This window comes from Natrix helvetica, assembly GCF_964273705.1.
Source record: "Natrix helvetica genome assembly, chromosome: 6".
NCBI lineage: Eukaryota > Metazoa > Chordata > Lepidosauria > Squamata > Natricidae > Natrix > Natrix helvetica.
The window spans coordinates 62,919,180-62,941,076 of NC_138553.1; positions in this window are offsets into that span (position 1 = coordinate 62,919,180).

Genomic DNA, 21,897 nt, shown 5'->3' on the forward strand with positions numbered 1-21,897 from the left:
TAAGTTCTAATTTGAAAAATCATATAGGGGACCTAGGACATCTGGGGCCCTCATGTGTGAATCAAATGGTGGGAGAATACAAGAAATCCAATGATAGTGTGTCTCCCTCACCCCACCATTTTAAACAAATTCTAGTCATAATATTCAGGTGGGGGACAGAGTGTGGGTGAAACACTGGAAAGGGAAGAACTTAAAATCTAGATGGAAGGGCCCGTATACTGTAGTTATGTGTTCTCCACTTGCAGTAAAAGTTTTAGAATCCAAGTCTTGGATTCATTGGACCTGCATTAAACCAGCCGCTGAAGAATACTGGGAGGCTGACTCAGACGAAGCCGGTCCCTTAGTAGAAACGCCCCCTATAAACTGCCCCACCAACAATGGGCAGCCTACATACGGGGGAGAAGAAGCCCTACTGTGGCCACACTGGAAGCTGGCTTCTCAACGTATGGCTGAAGATTTGAAGAAAGGAAAAACAATGTTCCGATTTATTGGTTATGAGATGAATTAGAAAATTTGAGCACCTGTCAGGATATGGCGATGCAAGCTTTTATATCTGTAGCCACTATATCCTTTACTTTCGTAAGTCTGATTATCCTTATTATAGTTTGTTGTGTGTTTCTAGCAAATAAGAGTGCCTGAAGCCGATACTGTAACCCCCAAACTATATATAATCTTTGCCTTCTCCCTGACATGGTGAATCTGTACACTAAAAAGGGCTGTGTTAAGGGAAGTTTTGTGTGAGGGATAATTATGAGTTGTTTGTGACTTTGGTTGTTATTGGCAAGAGGTTTGCTAAGTGATAACTTCCTGACTATTAACTCCCCATGTTGCAAAAATAACCAAGAAACTCCCTTTGCTCTTGAAGAGAGATCCGAGGATATTAAAAGTCCTGGAGAACAAGATAAAAAACAGTCACAGGGTGGGGAACAGGTCCGCTCCTGTCAACGGTGCATTATTTATGCTTGGGGATGGAACTGCAAGCCAATCCCAATGCTTCCAGCCAACTATCTGACAAACCCTCTAAGGAAAAGGGCAAAGGAATAGGGAAAATGGACCCCTGCAACAATTGAGAAAAGGGGATTATATGTTAAGAGTGTTGGAATTAGGTCAAAACTTAATCAATCAGTCTGACCCTGCCCTGGGTCAAAAATGCTGGTTGTGTTTGTCTCCTGGACCTTCATCTTATCATGCAGTCCCAGTTGAGCCAGATCTTTGGGAAAAAAACAAAGCTACGATAGTCTTTGACAAAGGAGGTAGATGAGGGACCAAAACAGCAGAAACCCAGCTGCATGGTGATCTGTATGATGCACTCAAAAGACTGGGGATGAGCCGTCTCCCCATCATTGGCCCCATAGCCATTGGTGTAGACATTATAGGGTCACCCTCCTTGTGTATCAAATGATATCAGGAACCTGGCATTCCTGTGGGGTCACTGTCAGAGGAACAATGCCCATCTGAAATGTACCTTGCCCCTAGGAAAACACTTGTGAATGTGAAATTAACACACAGCATGTCTCCCTCTGCTCACAAGCTCATCCAACAGAAAGTCACTTTCTCGCTCCTGCCTCCACTCATTTTTAACCATTGGGAGGGGAATCTGACTACTGGAAGGTATCCAAGGCCATTCCAGCCACCCTGACTTCCCATTTGGCTTTCAATACAATCCACTATGGGATTTTGTGTTTACTTTCCCCCTGGAAACGCCAATTCCCAATATCTCTTTGAAGGTCCAGTCCTCAGGAATAAGCTAATGGACCCCAACCAAGAAGTTCCATTGCAGCCCCTGACTGGTATGTTCCTAGCAGGAACCTTACAAGTCTGGACTAATGAAAGGAACCTCCGAGCCCATGCCTTCTTTATGAACATTGGCATATGTGTAGGAGAAAATTGTTTTCTTTCTATGTGGGAGAAATGCCTATCTACTTTTACTCACTAATTGGATTGGCACATGCACTCTAATACACCTCCTCCCTAAAATGGGTGTGGTAAGTGTCCAGAAAAGAGTGCTGCTCCTAATCCCACTATTAGCGATCCTTTGAATAGGGACAGCAGTTGGAACAGATGTGGGTGGAATGACCCATTCCATCACACAGTTTAGGCAGCTGTCAGAAGAATTCCAAGAAAGCCTAAACCAAATTGCTGGCACCCTGGTTGAGGTCCAAGATCAAATAGATTCCTTGGCAGCAGTGGTTTTACAAAACCGGCATGCCATAGACCTCTTAATTGCTGAAAAGGGTGGGCTATGTATATTCCTGGGAGAAGATTGCTGTTTCTATATGAATAGATTAGGGACAGTCTGGGAGGTGGTCCAAGAACTACGAGATCGAGCTTCTTCTATTTGTCAAAGAGTACAAGGGACAGGTGCATAGTTCTATTGGCTACTGGGAACAGGTTGCATTAAACAAATGCTGTTTCTTTTGTAATGTGGGATCCCAAATTTAGCCTTTCTCCCTTGCATAATACCCCTGCATAATACCCCTGCTTAAACAACTCATTATGAGGTCTGTAAAAGAAATATGGGTTGAAAAGGAATTAATGCTAATGGAAAAACTTATTAACCATATCCCACATACCCTCGAGGAAGATGAAATTTCAAATACTAGCTAGTATATTCAAATTGCACTCCTAGGAGTGGAAAACAATACTACCGGAAGATAAGCTCTCTGAGTTATTCTATGTGTATTGCTTGTTTCCTTGCTTTTTTGCTGTTATGTATCCTGCATGCTTATATTGTTAATCAAATAGGCTAGACTCAATTGTGGGTATTAATAGAGTCTAGAAGGGGGGGGGGGATAAAGTAGAATAAAATATGGATTAAAATATAAAAACAAAGATGTGACAAAAAGGGACAGTTAGAAGCTTGCTTAACGAGACAGGGAAATGTCATCAGCCTCCAACCACAAAATGTTCCTGCAAACGTCCCTATGTCAAAAGTCCAAACCACAAGGTTCAGTTAAAGTTCACATAAAGACCCGTAGTCCGTACCTGTGTCCCAAGACAAAAGGAGAAGTAAGACCCCCATCTACGTATAAGGCTTTTCCCTCAAAATGACCAATAAGAAATGAGTTGTTTCCGTGTTGTGTCGCTTTTGAGGATGCATAAGAATGCGTGCTTCGATAATGAAGGTTGTTCAGAATTTGCAATGCTAGCTACGGGCTAGCTTTCTGAACTGGCTGCCAAATAAACTACTCCTGTATCCTGAGAAGTCTAAGCCTGCCATTTTCTGCAACAATTCTGTGAAATCTTTGAGACTGCAAAGATATTTTGAAATTTTACATAAAAAGCTGATAGAAGTATTGACCAGAGGTATTTGATTACTTCTGTCACAGTTTGTCAACTATCTAGTTTAACACAGCCAGCCACCTGCATGGGCATTTGATAGAATTGGTGGTTTTAATCCTGTTTGGCCAGAGTAAAACTATGACACAATTTGAATACATTTTAGGTAGGTTAAGTCTAATTTTCCACATGTAAAATGGAATACTTGCCTTGGACATTTCTGCATAAAGGAAAACAATACAGAATCTGGTGTTTCCAAATGTAAAACACCACAGTGGAGATTTTACAAAAGTAGAAAATGCAGCTAGGCAACACACTTATTTTGCTAATGGCTTCAATTCAGTGTAGCCCCTAAACTTCTCCAACTCCATAATTCCATATAAGGATGTGATGAGGCAGCAGATTGAATTTTTGTTCTATGGAAAGGAAGCCTTTGTGGGTGGGCAGTTATCAATTTCAACAGAGCATTTCATTCTCTGTGCCTTAAGAGAGAGACAAACTGGTGAAATTATGGAGACTCTGAAATTTTTGAGAAAAGTAAACCACTTTGGTTGGTTTTAAAGTTAGATGTGGGACTGCTCATCCACTATCCTTTATTTATCTCTTATTCTGTGTAATATAGTTCATATTTGCATCTGGAAATGATTTACAATAATAAATATTACAATGCAATAAATGAACCATAATCACATGAATGTTATTATTTATTTTTATTGTTTACAGATCTAATATAATGTGTGTTCTTAGGTGTTGAATAAATAATTGAAGTAATATGCATCAGTCAGAATTAGATTTCCCATCATGGCTTTATTCCTGTTTATGAAATTCTCATAAGAGGGGCAGAACCGGAGTAAATCTATAATTTGACATATTAAAAAGAATGAATACAGACATATCGATAGTATACAGTTATGCAGAGCACAAGTGCATAAAAATCATAACTAATTAGTCATTATTACTAAAGTAACCTTAGTAATTCTTATGGGACTCATTTTTTTATTTATCCTTTAATATGCAAGATTGGGTTGATTTAATTTATTCCTTTTACTTTTAAGCTTGATTTAAGCATTAAGCATTAATAATATGCTTGGTAATCTTAGGATAGTACTATGTACAGGTTTTTTTTCAAATGCAAAACTTGTGACTGTTTCACATATAATTATAGAAACCAAATTTTACACTGGCATATTTAGTGAAACTTAAAAATAATTTCTATAAAGATCCTTCATAGCGTCTTACCTTTTTTTGAATTTTGTCTTCTCCATCTTTGACTCCATGGCATTTTAATGATATATTAATTCCTCTACCTGCTCCTTCTGAAACGTTTGTAGCTTTTCTGAATGTATCCTTTCACTTCGTTTGACTCAGTTTTTTAGGTTTCCCAACAGTCCTTCTACATCAGGTCACATGGCTATCTTAATCCTCAAGGTGACTTTCATTGTCAGCTGTGTTTTCAAACTGAGTATGCTTTAGATTACAGCATTTCATATTCTTCTTTTTTTCTAAGTGACAGCTCCATCTGTACTTTCCAAATTCCATATCCTTAAGCAACAAGAGTGTCCAAAGGATGCCTGTCATGGAAAAATAATGCCAAACTTTGTATGAAGGGTAATACTAGATCCTTGTCTGAACAACTATTTGCCAATGATGACAGGATTAAAGTAAACATCGTTGTTGAGTATTTTTTAAAAAAAGTCTAAAAGCACAGAAATAATAAATATCATGGATGGAGATGCAGCATTAGTAAATAATTATGTAAATGAAAGCTGGGTTTACACATTTGGTTTATTTTTCCCTTTTGCACAAAGCATGTTGAGCTATCACCAAAACCAGAACTTTATACAAGACTTATTATTTATTTATTTATTTATTTTAATTTAATTTATTTAGTTTGTCAAACATGTATGAGATAACAGGTATAAGTATAAACATAGACATGAACACAGGAAATGGGTATGAATAAATGGGGACTATGAGACAGGGATGGTAGACACGCTGGTGCACTTATGCATGCCCCCTTTATGGACCGCTTAGGAAAGTGATGAGGTCCACGGTAGACAGTTTAAGGTTAAGGTTATGGGGGTTTGAGGCAGTAACAACAATCGGGTAGAGCATTGCAGACATTGTCCACTCTGTTGCTGAAGTCATATTTTCTGCAATTGAGTTTGGAGTGGTTTATCTTGAGTTTGTATCTATTGTTTTCCCATGTATTATTGAGGTTGAAGCTGAAGTAGTCATTGACAGGTAGGACATTGTAGCAGACCATTTTGTCTACTATGCTTAGGTCAGACCTTAGTCAGTGTAGTTTCAGGTTGTCCAAGCTCAAACTTTCAAGCCTGGTGGCATAAGGTATTCTATTATGAGCAGAGGAGGGGAGTACTCTTCTTGTGAAATACCTCTGGACTCACTCAATTGTATTAATGCCCAATATACAGTGTTGATTCTAGGCAGAAGAGCTGTATTCTCTTCTATTTACATATTGAATATTTACACATTCAGTTTCTTTTTCCTTTTTTTCACGAAGCATGTTGAGCTATAGTATAATGAAAACCAGGACTTTATACAATTTCTGAAGTCACCCCAAACCAAAAAAACTAACCATGGTTAACACTGGACAAGGGGAACCGGTTATGCTATTAAGTCCTTAACTGATTACTGTAGTACATATGTGGTATGAACACAGCCTAAAAATCTGAAATATTGCTTTTATTTCCATAAGTCAGGGGTGAAGAATCTGTGGCCCTAAAACTGCTCATGGTTTACATGCATACTGTATTGTTGTAATGCCTAAAGCTTCTGCTGATTAAAATTGCCAAAAATCTATTTTTATTTTTAGGAGGAGTGATGTGTGTGTGTGTGTGTGTGTGTGTGCATGAGAGAGAGAGAGAGAGAGAGAGAGAGAGAGAGAGAGAGAGAGAGAGAGAGAGAGAGAGAGAGAGAGAGAGAGAGAGAGAGAGAGAGAGAGAGAGAGAGAGAGAGAGAGAGAGAGATCAGCCTCGGTCAATGTAAAAGGAATGCATCCTTCCAAACTCCATAATTGCTCCGCTCGCTATGATTATCAGATGTAGGAAAGAAGCACATTCAGGCTTGCAAGATTGTCTTACTATAGACCCTGTGTATTTGATCTTTGGCTTGCCTGGGCAGCATTGAGTAAAGAGAATTTGTCTTGGGCCACATATAAAATACTGTATAAAATGTAGTTAATGTATATAGATAACAAACTTCTTTATTTTTTTAATAAATCTTGTGGACCTGCATTATTAGCCACCCAAAGCTCCATACAGCCTGTGGAATGCATGCTGGGCATGCTTGCTATAGAGCTTCCAATAAAAGTATTTTTTTGACTTCCATAGTGACTGTTTCTAAATCTGGTCTACTGAAGAAGGCTGACCACCAACTTCAAGAGTGTTTTAGATAGCCAGGCTTGGGATGTCTATCAGTGTTTCTAGATATTTTTTTTCTTAATTTACGGATGTAAATCTTTAAGCCTTGACTACTACCATGTGTGTTTACATCTATTCAATTATTTTTTTTCCTGTCTAAAATTGTTTATTTTTAAAAAAAATGCTTAAGATATACAATTCTCATTTTAAATATAATTAACTGAAAATATGGGTGTTGTTTATTTCCTTGACTGTCTAATCAATAGAAATAAATAATAAACTGCATACTGTATTATTTTTTGTGAACAGTGTATATATATATATATATATATATATATATATATATATATATATATATATATATATATATATATATATATATATATATATATATATATATATATATATATATATATAATTTATATATGTTTATTTCTACATTACCCAGATTCATTCAATGTGTGGTTTCTAAATATCATAAATATAAATAATATAAATACTAGTCTTGGAAATATTGTTCAAAATCATCTCCTATTCAATGTATTGGGGAAGGGGATTTCTAGAATTTGTGGAAAGAAGCCTCAAGTTGTCCAGAGGCTACTATAATAGGAAAAAGGCTTGTTTAGGCTATAGTTTCAGTTTAGTCTGAATTTAAAATTCTGAGATTGGAGTTGCTAAATGAGCTTAATTTTTTTCATTGTTTCAGAGAATATACCAAAAACTCTTATTTGCATGTTCTTCTGAAAATGTAGAATAAAAATGTGAGGAAACTTGGAACTCTAGAGAGCACTGTTTGTTCCTGACAGGAAATGAGGTAAGTATGAGGAAGAGCTGGTATACAATATTGAAGCGAAAGGGCTAATAGCACATGACTGAAGGAACTATCCTAAATGACTAGAAAAGAAAGCTCAGATAACTTCTGAGTCTTCTCTAAATAAACTTTAGAGAGATGTAAGTAAGTAAGTAAGTAAGTAAGTAAGTAAGTAAGTAAGTAAGTAAGTAAATCTTTATTACGGTCAAAGACCAGCAATACACATTAGTTTTTACAATATGTTAAAAAGTACTGACATTAAGATATAATTAAAAAGTATTGACATTAAAAGTGGAAAATCACATACATGTTCTCATATTGTTCGGGTAGAGAGATGTAATATTCCCATAAAACAAACTCTTAATAAAATTAATATTTTACCATAAATGCCACTTTCCACAAACAACATTATTTATCCAAAATTGGAAAGCGAAGCTATTGGCAGAAATGAAGGCTATTTTGATTGTTTTGCCTCCTCATTTCAGTCATTCATATACTTCGGTTGTTCAATGACACATCCTGAACATTTTCTTCGGTATGAATTTATGTTACCTTATTTTTTTGCTAAACAACCTCATTCTTCAAAATTGATTTCTTATCATTGCTTTCTGCCAATCCCTTTCAATCCTAATTCCTTGCTGTATTCAAAAGATTTCCTTTACATTGATTTCTCATATCCTGATTCTTTCTTTAGGCTCTTCCCCCTGTTTTCCTGACCCTCATAAATGCTGTCCTATAAATTGACACTCTAAGTTAGCCTTGATTTCCAGACTGACCTTTTCTTTTCTATCATATATAAAATCCTTCTCATATGTGGTCTTCTAGTATTGATGATAATGTATATTCTGATGACATATTCCATTCTTTTTATCTATGATGAATTATTTTCCTCTGTTCTTAACCTTTTATCTTGTGCTGATACCTTTTTGACATTTCTTTATTACATATTGGAAATAAACAGTTTTGAGAATAGATTGTATTTTTAATCATGCTGTTGTTTGCCTACTTTTTTGCTGATGTTACTATTCTTACTTCAATAAATAAAAATCTTGGTGCAGTTTTGTTTCTTTTCTCTCTCTCTCTCTCTCTCTCTCTCTCTCTCTCTCTCTGTGCATTTCATCATTGGCCTGTTGTTTTCTTTTCTCAGTTGACTTGGGCTGTTTTTAGTAAACAGTTCTTCTTAACTATATTTCCATAGTACATACAATTAGAATCCTGACAATAATTGCTCCCTTAAAATTGTATTTTTACAGCAGTTTTCCAACATGAATATTGACAAGGGGAAAGCCAGATTTTCAGTGCTTTTCAAAAAACTAGGAAAAATAGAAGTGTGCTGAACTTCAAGGGAAAGCGTGTTCCATTTGGAAGGGGTTGTTACAGAAAAGATATACTTCTTGGCTCTCATAAGGTGCTAATGTTGAAGGAAACAGGGTAAGATATGCCCACCCTATGTGATATGTTAGGATAGGTAGATGTCATGTCAAACACAGGAAATCAGGAGTCAAGGCGATTCAAATGAATACAGGTTTATTGTACACTAACATTCTCTACAAGAATCTGAACTACTAACGGTCAAAACAAATTGGCAGCAGATAAGGATTAATGGAATTCAAGATGGGCTGGACTTAGATCTCTTGTGGAATTTAAGATTACCGATGTACTTAACCTGTCCCTCAGATTCAGTCTGCTCATGTACTTAGGCAAAGGTGGTTCCACAGATAACCTAGCCTTATGCCATATAGGGCTTTAAAGATAATAAACAGCATCTTGAATTGCAGCCAGAAGGAAATTGAAAGCCAGTGCCGCTTACACAACAGAGTTTTTGGGTAAACCTAGGAACAAACAGCATTGCATATGCAATTGCATTGTGAACCTGTTGTATCTTCCAGGTAATATTCAAGGGCAGCCCCATGTAAAAGCCTGTTGCAGAAATCCAAAAGTAATCCAGTGTCTCACCTGAATCCAGAAACAAATTGGTAACTAATGCAACTCATGGAGCAAAGCTGTAATGTGCAGTGATCTGGGAGTACACAGAACTGGCTGTGCCACCATATTTTGCAAACAAATCAAAAGCTTGCACATTGTTCTGATTTAATTTGATGCAGTTGCCTCCAAACAATTCTGGGTGGTTCACTATACACCAGCCAATATAAAATGATATAATAAAAACAGAGAGAACAAAACCAAACTAAAACAAAAGTAAAAAAGAAAGAATAGCAAGATGGCAAATCCAGAAGACTCCAAAGCACCCACCAACATCTTACATGTAGCAAAAGTGACACCAACCAGTTGAATCTAAGGCCTGGGAGAATACCAATGACAACAAGGTGGCATAGTGGCAACACAGTGCAAGGAACAACAATGAATTGCTTGTGATGTTGTCCTTGATTTGAATCTTACATTCAAAGTTGGATTTTTCTCAAACCTAATTTGAGAAGAAGTATTCAGGCAAAATTGCTAAAAACACCCAGGAGTCTTCTATTAATGAAACAGAATAAATTGACCAGGTGAAGAAGATAGAAGTAAAGAACAAATGCAGTTGTATCTACTTCTCAGAGATGCACTGAGTAATTCCTGAATTATTACTAGTATCACCTACAGCTGAATTAGTTACACAACTTGTGGTAAAGTAAAGAAGGTAACCTCGATGGAAGGCACTATTATCTGGAAAAAGCAGCTGAAATATTTTTTTAAGTAGAACAGTAAAATAGCATTTGGAAATAGCTCAGGCAGGTACCTCTCTAATTCATTGGCGTATAAAATAGGAAAGGATATATGGTAGAATCAGATTTGGAAGATTGTGTTATTATGTACAATCTGAATAAACTAGTTTTAGCCTTCCTAGGGAGATTGTCCTAGTCAGATCTTCCTCACACAGTGTTGGTCACCCTAGTATCCTAAGTATATATGCTGAAAGAAGTTATTCCATTCACATCTGAAAGCCACAAGTTGTAGAAACATAAGTTGTAAATATGATAACAGTCCAAATTTTGGCAGGGAGTAATTTCACACAGTTTTTCTTATAATTAATTAAACACGACTTTATTGTTAAATGTCTTCTACAACTTTCCATAAAACAAGCAGCAAAATGTCTTTTGTTTAATCAGGAACAGCCTTAGTATTATACATAATATTTAGGCATAATACATAATAAAAATGATATGACAGACAGACAGACAAAGACTTTATTTCAAGTGTCTGCAGCTGTTGTGTATTTGATTTCTTTCCCATCCAAGAATGAAATTTTGCTCTGCAGTACTGCCCAAGGTTAGCAACAATTTTATAGCCTCTAGAACAATTTTAATTTCTGTTAATATTTCTTCCAATTTTCTAACTGTGGCATTTATGAACCCTTTAGTTTATAAAGAAGACTCTTTTCATTCTCCTTTTGTAATTACAATAATTGATTACAAAAACATGCAGACAAATATATTCTGAAAGTTCACAACAATATGTGAATAGTAGATACTTTTCTATACTTCTTGTATACCAAGAATTTAATTTCTTTATTTCACTGAAGAAAAGAGGCACCATAATTTCCTTTCAGGATATCACTTTTTGTATTAATATTGAGGGAAGACAAACAATTGATTGCAAAATTTCAATCTGTAATTAATGCAATAGTGAAGATTATTATTATTTTCTCATATTATTGAAACTTCCCATCCTTTGGAGTAAATCAACAATAACATTAAGAAAACAGAATAAAAGAAGTGGAAGGGACATTGGAAGTCTTCTAGTCCAACCCCTTACTCAAGCAGGAGCTCCTATACCAGTGATGGCGAAACTTTTTTGGCTTGCGTGCCACAAGTGGGGGGAGCGCAGGGGGGTCGAGTGCGGGTGTGCTGCACCCATAATGCAATGCACGACCCCCCCAGTGCGCATGCGTGCAAAATGCGCGACCCCCCCATTTTTACATGTTTTTTTTTTTGCCCTCCGCATGCTCCAGGGGCTTTATAGGAGCCTGGGGAGGGCAAAAAGAGCCTTCCCCGACCCCCCAGAGGCCCTCCGGAAGCTTCAGGGACTGTCCAGAGGCTTCCCTGAAGCCTTTGGAACGCTTAAAACCACCCTCCGAGTAAACCGGAAGTGACTTCCGGGTTGCTCGGAGAGTCGTTTTAAGCGCTCCGAAGGCATCAGGGAAGCCTCGGACGGTCCCTGAAGGCTTCGGAGCGCTTAAAACCACCCTCCGAGCAAACCGGAAGTGACTTCCGGGTTGCTCGGAGGGTCGTTTTAAGCGCTCCGAAGGCATCAGGGAAGCCTCGGACGGTCCCTGAAGGCTTCGGAGCGCTTAAAACCACCCTCCGAGCAAACCGGAAGTGACTTCCGGGTTGCTCGGAGGGTCGTTTTAAGCGCTCCGAAGGCATCAGGGAAGCCTCGGACGGTCCCTGAAGGCTTCGGAGCGCTTAAAACCACCCTCCGAGCAAACCGGAAGTGACTTCCGGGTTGCTCGGAGGGTCGTTTTAAGCGCTCCGAAGGCATCAGGGAAGCCTCGGACGGTCCCTTAAGCCCTCGGAACGCTTAAAACGACCCTCCGAGCAACCCGAAAGTCACTTCTGGTTTGCTCGGAGGGTGGTTTTAAGCGTTCCGAAGGCTTCAGGGATGGTCCTTGAAGCCTCCGGGGGGGCGGGGGGGGGCTCGTTTCGCCCTCCCCAGGCTCCTATAAAGCCTCTGGAGCCTGGGGAAGGCGAAAATAGCTTTTAAAAAGGTGAACTCGTCTCGCGTGCCCTGACAAATGGCTCCGCGTGCCACTTGTGGCACGCGTGCCATAGGTTCGCCATCACGGTCCTATACTATTCCAGACAGATGGCTGTTCAGTCTCTTCTTAAAAACCTCCAGTAATGGAACACCCATAATTTCTGAAGGCAAAATGTTCCACTGGTTAATTGTTCTCACTGTTAGGAAATTTCTTCTTGGTTCTAGGTTGCTTCTGTCCTTCATTAGTTTCCATCCATTGTTTCTTGTCTTGCCTTCTGGTGCTTTGGAAAATAGGTTGTTTCCTCTTCTTTGTGGCAGCCCCTCAAATATTCCACCAAAAACATTATCCGGCAAGCACTAATCCAATAGTATGATCTAACAGCAAATATTCTCTTTGGAAAGAAAACAATATTTTAACTCTTGAAAACACTTCCCTGCATGTTTTTACCATGTCCAGCTTTCTGAACCATTAGCAAAAGTCTAGCTAACAATCAACAAAGACAATCTTGTGCAAGCTTTTAAAAGTCTAACCTAAGTGTTAAAATTTATATGACAGAATTATGGCATTGGCCTTATTCAATGTATTAATGAAATGATTTCATGATATTTCACAAGACGATATACAAATCTACCCTCCCATGCTTTCTGCAATACTTCTTAGAAATATGGGTTTTGGTTCCAGCATTTTAAAACATAGAACATTGTTGTTTTATTATCCTGCCAGTAAGACTAAATCATCCAGCTATTACACACACACAAGTATAAGAACCTAGTTTCTGCAATCTGGCCGTTGTCATGGAAACTATGTTGGAAGCCTACTGTTTTCCTACAACCATCACTGGGGTGTTATGCTGCCTCTGTAGGAATCACCTTCCATTCCCATGGAAGGAAATGCTTATGGATTGCTGATATGTTCTCTTACTGTTTCTCAAGACAATTTATTAAATTAAATGTCTTCAGTTAATTCAGTTCTAATTGATTGCACATTTCCTTCAGACTTCCATGGTACGGAGAAAACCTACAGCCTAACCTCTGTTGCACCAATACAGCTGTTGCAATGTGCCTTTTGACTTTTAGTTTTTTCTTTAAAAAAAAACAATCATATCCAATGATACAAGAGGTAAAAAAAAAAAAAGCACAGTAAATACAAACTACAGTAAATATTATTTATGGGAATACTCTTCCGCAGTGATTTCTGTGCTACCTTTTTGAAACTTAGATTTGAAGTGACAAAAGAGATTGTAACATGTCTTGACCAGAGCTGTAAATATGTTGGAACTGTGTTTGTGTGATTGCATTAGAACAAAATTATCCATGTGTGTGCACATTCAAAAAAATTCAACGTAGAAGAGAATGAAAACCTCATATAAATACTTTACTGCATCAAGTCTACAGTAATAGTTTCATTTACAGAATATAGGGAGGGTGAGATGAAGCTAGTCAAGAACTGAAGCCCTGTTGAGGCCCCTAAGAATGGCACAGTTTTCTTTATTGTTCCTCACCTACAGACAGTAAGCATGCCAAACTAAAGCAACTACTGTACTTACATCATTAAAGATACACTCTGAGAATTGCTAGGGAGAAGCTTTCTTAACTCTTTCTCATAACCAAATCATTTAAGTTTTGCTGTATTTTTTGCCCTCTGGAATGCATCCCCTCCCACCCTAAACCAGAGACTACAATCCACCACAACCTGCCCGTTTGTCATATGTGTCAGAATCAGAGGTGGTATTCAGCAGGTTCTGACCAGTTCTGGAGAACCAGAAGCGGAAATTTTGAGTAATTCGGATAACTGGTAAATATCACTTCGGACTGGCCCTGCTCCCATCTATTCTCTGCCTCCGGAGTCCCAGCTGATCAGAAGAAAATGGGGATTTTGCAGTATCCTTCCCCTGCCACACGCGCCAAGCCATGCCCACTAAGCCATGCCACACCCACCATGCCACGCCCACAGAATCGATAATAAAAGATTTTGAATCCCACCACTGGTCAGAATTGTACATATGTATGGGGTTTCAGTTGCAATGACACAACTGCTGTCTTGCCTGCTTTGACCATCCCCATCCCCAGGATACTGCTGAAGTTCTAAGTTCCTGACTAATGTGCTGTTTCAATTTAGTGTCTTCTAACTTTATCAAGAAAGTCAAATTTTAAATATTTTAAAGCTGTTGTGGCCAGTTTGTTCCAATTTGATGACTCCAGATTCTATAGGAATTCCAGAAGTTGCACTGGTCTTTCTCTGTAAGTTGATGAGTTAAAATGTACTGTCATTGTGGTAAAGTCTTGTTGTATTAAAATTATGCAAATTGAGGAATTGGGGACAAATTAGATATATTGTGCTGCTTTGTGCATGAAGGTGGCTAGCAATTTTGTTACAGTTTAGTAGTATGTGTAGTGATAATATTAACGTTTTTTCTGCCGAGAATCAGAAAAGATTACTCTGTTCTATTCTTTAATTGTAAGGTGTTCAGTTGCTAGTTGGTATTATATAAAACAGCACTGGGACATTGTTGTTATGTTTTATTTTGTTGTTTTAGTATTCTCTGCACAAAGAACAACATCAATTTCTCGAGTCGTAAAAGGAAAAAGGAAATAAGAGTGTGTTCTTTCCAGCTGATATTGCTTGCCTTTATTTGAGTGAAATATATGGTTAGGGGCAATGATGTTTTAAATCAAATAGACAACCAGTGCTGATGTGAAACAAAGAAAGGCATTTATCCAGATTCTTTAGGTGTCTTTGGTTTCATTTTAAAAGGCACAAAAGTGGTAGGAATTCCAAACATAATTCCCGCAATGGCACTTAGATTTTTACTATGTATTGGCACAATTTTCAGAATATTGTATTTTCTATTATAACTGTGCACTACAATTAGACTTACACGAACATTATTATTTGTGCACCTAAGCTACACATTTTGATATGTGTAGTGTGTACCACATGCATTACAAATATCTCTCTAGATATTTATTAATATTAAATGTAATCCATATACAGCACGTTTGAAAAGAATATTATCATTTTGGTAGGTTCATATTTTAAATTATGCTACAAGTATTGAAGGTTATATATAATAGGTACCTTATTTGTCTATACTTATTCATCATCAAAAACCTTTTTATCTCCATACATGCCGCATTTTAAGAGGAAATATGCTTAAAAAAAAACAGAAATAGTGAACACTGGATAACTTCTAATACAGGGGTGTCCAAACTTGGGAACTTTAAGACTTGTGGACTTCAACTCCCAGAATTCCCCAGCCAGCATGGGAGTTGAAGTCCGCAAGTCTTACAGTTCCCAAGTTTGGACACCCCTGTTCTAATAGAACACAAGAGGACTTCACTTGTTCTGTCCTTCTGCTTCATCTCCTGTTCCAGGAAGTCATGGTTTTTAAGAATTGATTGGGGGTGTGTGTGAGATGGAAGGCAGGAGAATGATACAAGCACTCACATTATTGCAACATCATTTTAGGAATTCTGATATATATAATAGCTTGGCATTGTTCAGCAAGATGTTCTAACAAAGGTAGGTAGAAAAGGAGTTATGTCCTAAAACTTATAATCTCAATGATAGGATAGAAAGTTGTAACAAATGGGGGAAATTAATCAGGAAGTGATTAATAGAAACATTCTCTTCAATCATTCATTTCTATAAATTGGCTAACTGACCACATACTTTCTATAAGCATGTAATCTTCAAACTGCCCTATTGAAGCTGGCTGAACTGCGAGTTTAAGAAAATGTTGTTTGGATCGAAATGCTTGGACAGAAACTTGTCAGAAGTTCAGTCTAAACTGCTGGCTACTACAGATTCCCTTTGGACAGTTCCTTGCTGCTGTGCCCTCTTAGCCAATCCAAATCTACCCAGGTAAAGCTGTGCAGGGCATTCAAAAGAGCACTTCCTTCAAGCTCTATGTTAAATTGAGCAAAGCATCCTTCCTTTGAAGCATTATAGCACTACATTATTTAAAGCTTTCACAGCTACCTTAAAGGCTGTCTAGATATATTCAATTCAGCATCAGTTTCATTAGAAACTGTTCAGTTGAATACTAGGGCTATGCAAATCCTCCAGAAGGTGATCATTGAAATATTTGGGGAACCTCTCTTCCAATATTAAAGCAGCTATGTCTTTTTAATAGGCTCAGGCAAATATATCTGGAGCAATATTCAATAGCTCTAAAAGCACCCATTAGAGCAGTGTTTTTCAACTTCATTCCATATTATTCCGTACCAGAATTCCCAGCCACCAAACACGATGAAGCTGATTTAATGCTTGACTGATGATGTGTTGCTCAAGCTTACATATTTATCAAGTTGTCTAGTGGCTAGTCTGGAACCAGATATCATTCTTTAATCTTTTGAACAAATGTGTTGTAGACACTGGGAGTGGACTGGGTAGTATCTATATATGATAAACAAACAAGAATTTACAGAATTCTAGTAAACATATAACCGAGAGAAGATGTGAAAGCTTCCCAAAAGTTTTTAACATTTCAAAGCGGGATGCTATAAATAACAACATAAATTTGATCAGAGTTGGTTTGTAAAACAAATGTTCAGATATAAAACTGTACAACACAAAGTCGAGGGACTCCTGAACTTAAATTATGTCTGCATCACTTTTAGTTAATGAGCTATCTCCTTATATGGATCAATAATTTTCACAAGGGCCATCTTTATTTCTCTCCAAGGCTGCAATGGCTGAGTGAGGCAGAATAACACGCCAGAGCTGAATTTATTTGTGCTGCCAGAGCAATCAACCAGCCCTGTCAAAAAAGGAAACTTCCTTTTAAGCTGAGCAAGAAGTCAGTCTCTTCAGCAGAGAGAAACTGCTGTGACAGATAGCAAATCTGCTCTGCATGCACTCTTGTTATATCTGCAATGGCATTGTTTAACCCTGTCTCTGGCCATGAAGGGAGACAAGCACTCTACCTATCAGTCAATGTTTCATTTTTTCTGTATCAAAGGGATCTATAGAAACCATGAAGTACATCTAAGAGGAGCCACCAATGGTCTGCCTCATTTCCCAAAACACTAATTAATTATCTCCTGGAAACCCACCAATACATCTTGATGACAGTCACCTTTTCTTGTTTTGCTTTCCAACAGTTTATATTTAACAGCTTATCATCTAAGGTGATTGAGATACTATATAGCCACTGTATTAAATGCCATTGAAAGACACCCAAATCCCTGGGTTCTTGTGAAATTATTTTAATAATGTCCTGGTTTCAATTCTTTGTATTTAATTGGATTTGCATAGCTGGTCAAGAAGAAACAAGCAGATAATCTAAAGCATATAAACAAGAAAAATCTAATGAATATTAACAGTTGGTGATTATGATGGACACAAGTCATTGAATACTTCTAACCATTCCCATTTATTTTAATCGGTTGAATGTCAGTGAGTCAGATGAAAATAATCCAAGGCATTTCTATGGTCAGGTGTATAAAAGGCAAAGATGCCTTTCTTGGCAATATTACAGAAATGAATTGCCATTGCCTTTTTTCTCAATTACTAGCCAATAGCCAGATTGTAAAATTATAAACCGATTGCTAAATATTGTACCCCGCGAGGTACATAATTCAATTTGAAATATCTTTTTTTTTAAATAAACAAAACAACACTAATAGAGATGCTGCTCTAGAACCTTAACTCTTTACATTGGTTAGTTGTTTCTTTTACTGCGCGGGGCATAAATAAAGATAGAAGTCAAGGATTTCTTCTTCATTCTATTTTTTTTTTTTATCTCCGTACATTGCTTTCCCCTGATTGGAAGACTAATTAGAGTAGCCTGTCCCATGCAATTTTCTTCCTGGCCTATTTCTCTTTTCAACTATCATGAAGGCAGAAACCTTAGAGATTTCCTTACTAGTTTTGACTTGCTTTTTGAACTAAGGCATATGATTGAGATACTTTTAATGGGTTTGGTTCTACCAATAAATAAATTGAAGGATTCCAACCAGCATTGTTTTATTTTTTTATTTTGTCTTTGTAATGGCTCATTTAAGATGCTCAAATTTTGTTGAGCTTTAGTTTTATGGTCTTAGGTGAAAGAACTTGTAGGTATGCCTTCATTACTTCTTTACCTTCCAGGTACAGGTCAAAGATTAGTTTGATGAAAGATATACTTTTTTATTTTGATAGATGGCTACCGAAGATATTATATGGGAATTTGTTGAAGTGCTTCAGCCAATCCAATGTTCTGCATTTGTTTTGTTTGTATGGATGAATATACCAATACAAAGTAAAACACAATAGTGATAGTCTTCATTTAATGACCCTAATTGGGACTAGCAACTCCTCCACTAAGTGAAGCAGAGGCTAAATGGTAAATCACATGATTATGAATATGCTTTCCGACTGGAAAGAAACAAGACTAATTGGTAAAGCAGAGGGTTGTCCTATTACAACGGTCGCGGGGAGGAGGGGATGCGAGGACAGGATAAGATCCAAAGGTCGGTTGGGAGACCGCGGCTGCTGGTTACGCCCGGTCGCTTGTACCAACCCCTGCAGTCTAGGTGGACAGGTGCTACAGAGCCAGGGCCTGCGGCTGATGCTTTGCAATGCAAGGTCTGTCACCAACAAGGCCCCCCTCATTAATGAGTTGATCTCAGAGGGGGAGCTAGACCTTGCAGGGATAACGGAGACCTGGCTGGGCCACGAGGGTGGTTTATCCCTCGTGGAAATGTGCCCACCGGGTTTCCGTGCATTCCATCAGCCTCGGGCCCTGGGTAAGGGTGGTGGGGTGGCGGTGGTTATGCGGGAATGTTTAGAGCCGAGGGAGTTCACTGTCCCTCAGATACCCGGGTGTGAGTCCGTTGGTGTGAACTGGGGCCCAGGGAGGCAGTGGGGCTTGCTGATTGTATACTTGGCTCCTCGCTATGCATCAGCAGCCCTGCCCGAGCTCCTCGAGCTAATCTCAGCGACGGCAGTTGAGACTCCCAGACTTTTGGTCATGGGGGACTTCAACTTGCCGTCAACGGGAGCGGCTTCCGAGGTGGCTCGGGAGTTCATGGCTTCCATGACGGCCATGGACCTGACCCAATTAGTGCAGGGCCCCACTCACGAAGGGGGCCACACACTGGATCTCATTTTTGTATCTGAACAGTGGATGAGTGATCTGGGAATAGGGGATTTAGTCATCACGCCCCTGTCATGGTCAGACCATTCATCCCTCCGGCTGGACTTCCCTGGCGCTATCCCCCACCGCGAGGAGGCGGAACCAGACTCTATAAACTGGTACCGCCCCAGGCACCTGATGGAATCTGATAGATTCCAGACGGAGCTTGGGCCAATACCTGTAGCCTTGTCCCGCTCCCGCTCCGAGGACCTAGTGACTGCCTGGAATAGGGCGACGACTGGGGCCTTGGACCGGGTTGCACCTTTGCGACCTCTCCTGCGGCATCGACCCACCCGGGCTCCTTGGTTTACTGAGGAGCTTAGGGTGATGAAGCGCCACAGGAGACGTCTAGAGAGCAGGTGGAGGTCCTCACGCTCCGAATCTGACCGAACACAGGTAAGAGCCTATTTGAGGACTTACCTTGTGGCAATAAGAGCGGCCAAACGTAGACATTGTGCTGCTCTTATTGCGTCCGCGGATAACCGCCCTGCCGCCCTGTTTAGGGTGACCCGCTCCCTTTTATCGCAGGGGGCGCGGGAGACACCCTTACAGGGTAGAGCAGAGGAGTTTGGGGAATATCTTCAGGACAAAATCGATCAGATCCGGAGCAGGTGGACCTCCGTCAGTGGACCAGACGAGCCGCCAACAGCGAGTCTTGAGAGACCATTCTGGGAGGAGTTTGACTCTGTTGCCCCCGAGGATTTGGACAGGTTGCGTGGACGGCTGCGACCCACCACATGTTTAATGGACCCGTGCCCCTCCTGGCTGGTACTGACAGCCTGGGAGGTGACACGAGGCTGGCTCCTGGGCCTGGCGAACGCCTCATTGGGTGAGGGATACTTACCAACCGCCTTGAAAGAGGCGGTGGTGAGACCCTTGCTCAAGAGACCTTCGCTCGACCCAATGGAGCTAGCTAATTACCGTCCAGTCTCCAACCTCCCCTTTTTGGCGAAGGTTGTTGAGAATGTGGTGGCGCAGCAATTTCCACGACACCTAGACGAATCTGACTATCTAGACCCACGCCAGTCCGGCTTCCGACCCGGGCACAGCACTGAGACAGCCTTGGTCGCGTTGGTCGATGATCTCTGGAGGGCCAGAGATAGGGGTTGTTCCTCTATCCTGGTCCTATTAGACCTCTCGGCGGCTTTTGATACCATCGACCATGGTATCCTATTGCGCCGGTTGGAGGGGATGGGAGTCGGAGGCACCGTTTTGCGGTGGTTCGGCTCCTACCTCTCCGACCGGAAGCAATGTGTGTTGACAGGGGGGCAGAGGTCGTCCCTGAGGCCACTCACTTGTGGGGTGCCACAGGGGTCGGTCCTCTCGCCTCTCCTGTTCAACGCATATGTGAAGCCGCTGGGTGAGATCATCCGTGGTTTTGGGGTTGAGTACCATCTTTACGCTGATGATACTCAGCTGTACATTTCAACCCCAAACCACCCCAACGAGGCTGTCGAAGTGATGTCCCGGTGTTTGGAAGCCGTCGGGGTCTGGATGGGGGACAACAGACTCAAACTCAACCCCTCCAAGACCGAGTGGCTGTGGGTATCGGCACCTCGGTTCAGCCAGCTGACTCCATCGCTGGCCATAGGGGGCGAACAACTGTCCCCCGTGGAGCGGGCGCGCAACTTGGGCGTCCTCCTCGATGCCCGGCTGTCAATGGAGGACCATGTGGCAGCCGTGGCAAGGGGGGCGTTCCACCAGGTCCGCCTGGTGCGCCAATTGCGCCCCCTACTGGACCGGAGTGCCCTGCGCACGGTCACTCATGCGCTGGTGACGTCTCGCCTGGACTACTGCAATGCCCTCTACATGGGGCTTCCCTTGGGACGCATCCGGAGACTGCAGCTAGTTCAGAATGCAGCCGCGCGGGTTATTATGGGAAGAACACGTTACTCCCACGTAACACCTCTCCTGCGCGAGCTGCACTGGCTACCTGTGGCCTTTCGGGTGCGTTTCAAGGTATTGATCACCATCTTTAAAGCGCTCCATGGCATAGGACCTAGTTATCTGCAGGATCGCATCCTACCACACACGTCCCTGCGACCTATCCGCTCACACAGGGAGGGGCTCCTCCTGGTGCCGTCTGCTAGGCAATGCCAGCGGGCGACGCCTAGGAGTAGATCCTTCTCTGTGATGGGCCCAACCCTCTGGAATGACCTCCCCCCAGACATTCGAACTACCACCGACCTCCGTTCCTTCCGGCAAAAGTTAAAGACTCACCTATTTCAATCAGCTGGCCTGGCACTTTCTTAGTTTTACCTCCCGGGGATTTATTTTATTTTAATTGGGTTTGGGGTTTTAATTGTGATGTTTTTAGGATTAGAATATATTTATTTCTTAGTACAGCCTATCTCCCCCTCCAAATGTATCTTAAATGTATTTTATTATTATGACCGATTTTATTTGTATTGACTGTACACCGCCCCGAGTCCCTTTCTGGGAGAGGGGCGGTCTAAAAATCTAAGAAATAAATAAAATAATAAATAAGATTCACACATTCAATTTTTGTTTACCTCCTAATTACTCATCCACCCTTTGTAATGCTCAAGTGCCTACTTGTTGTCTTGAACACATATAAAGCAATGCAAATGGGCTGTTGTCTGGGGCT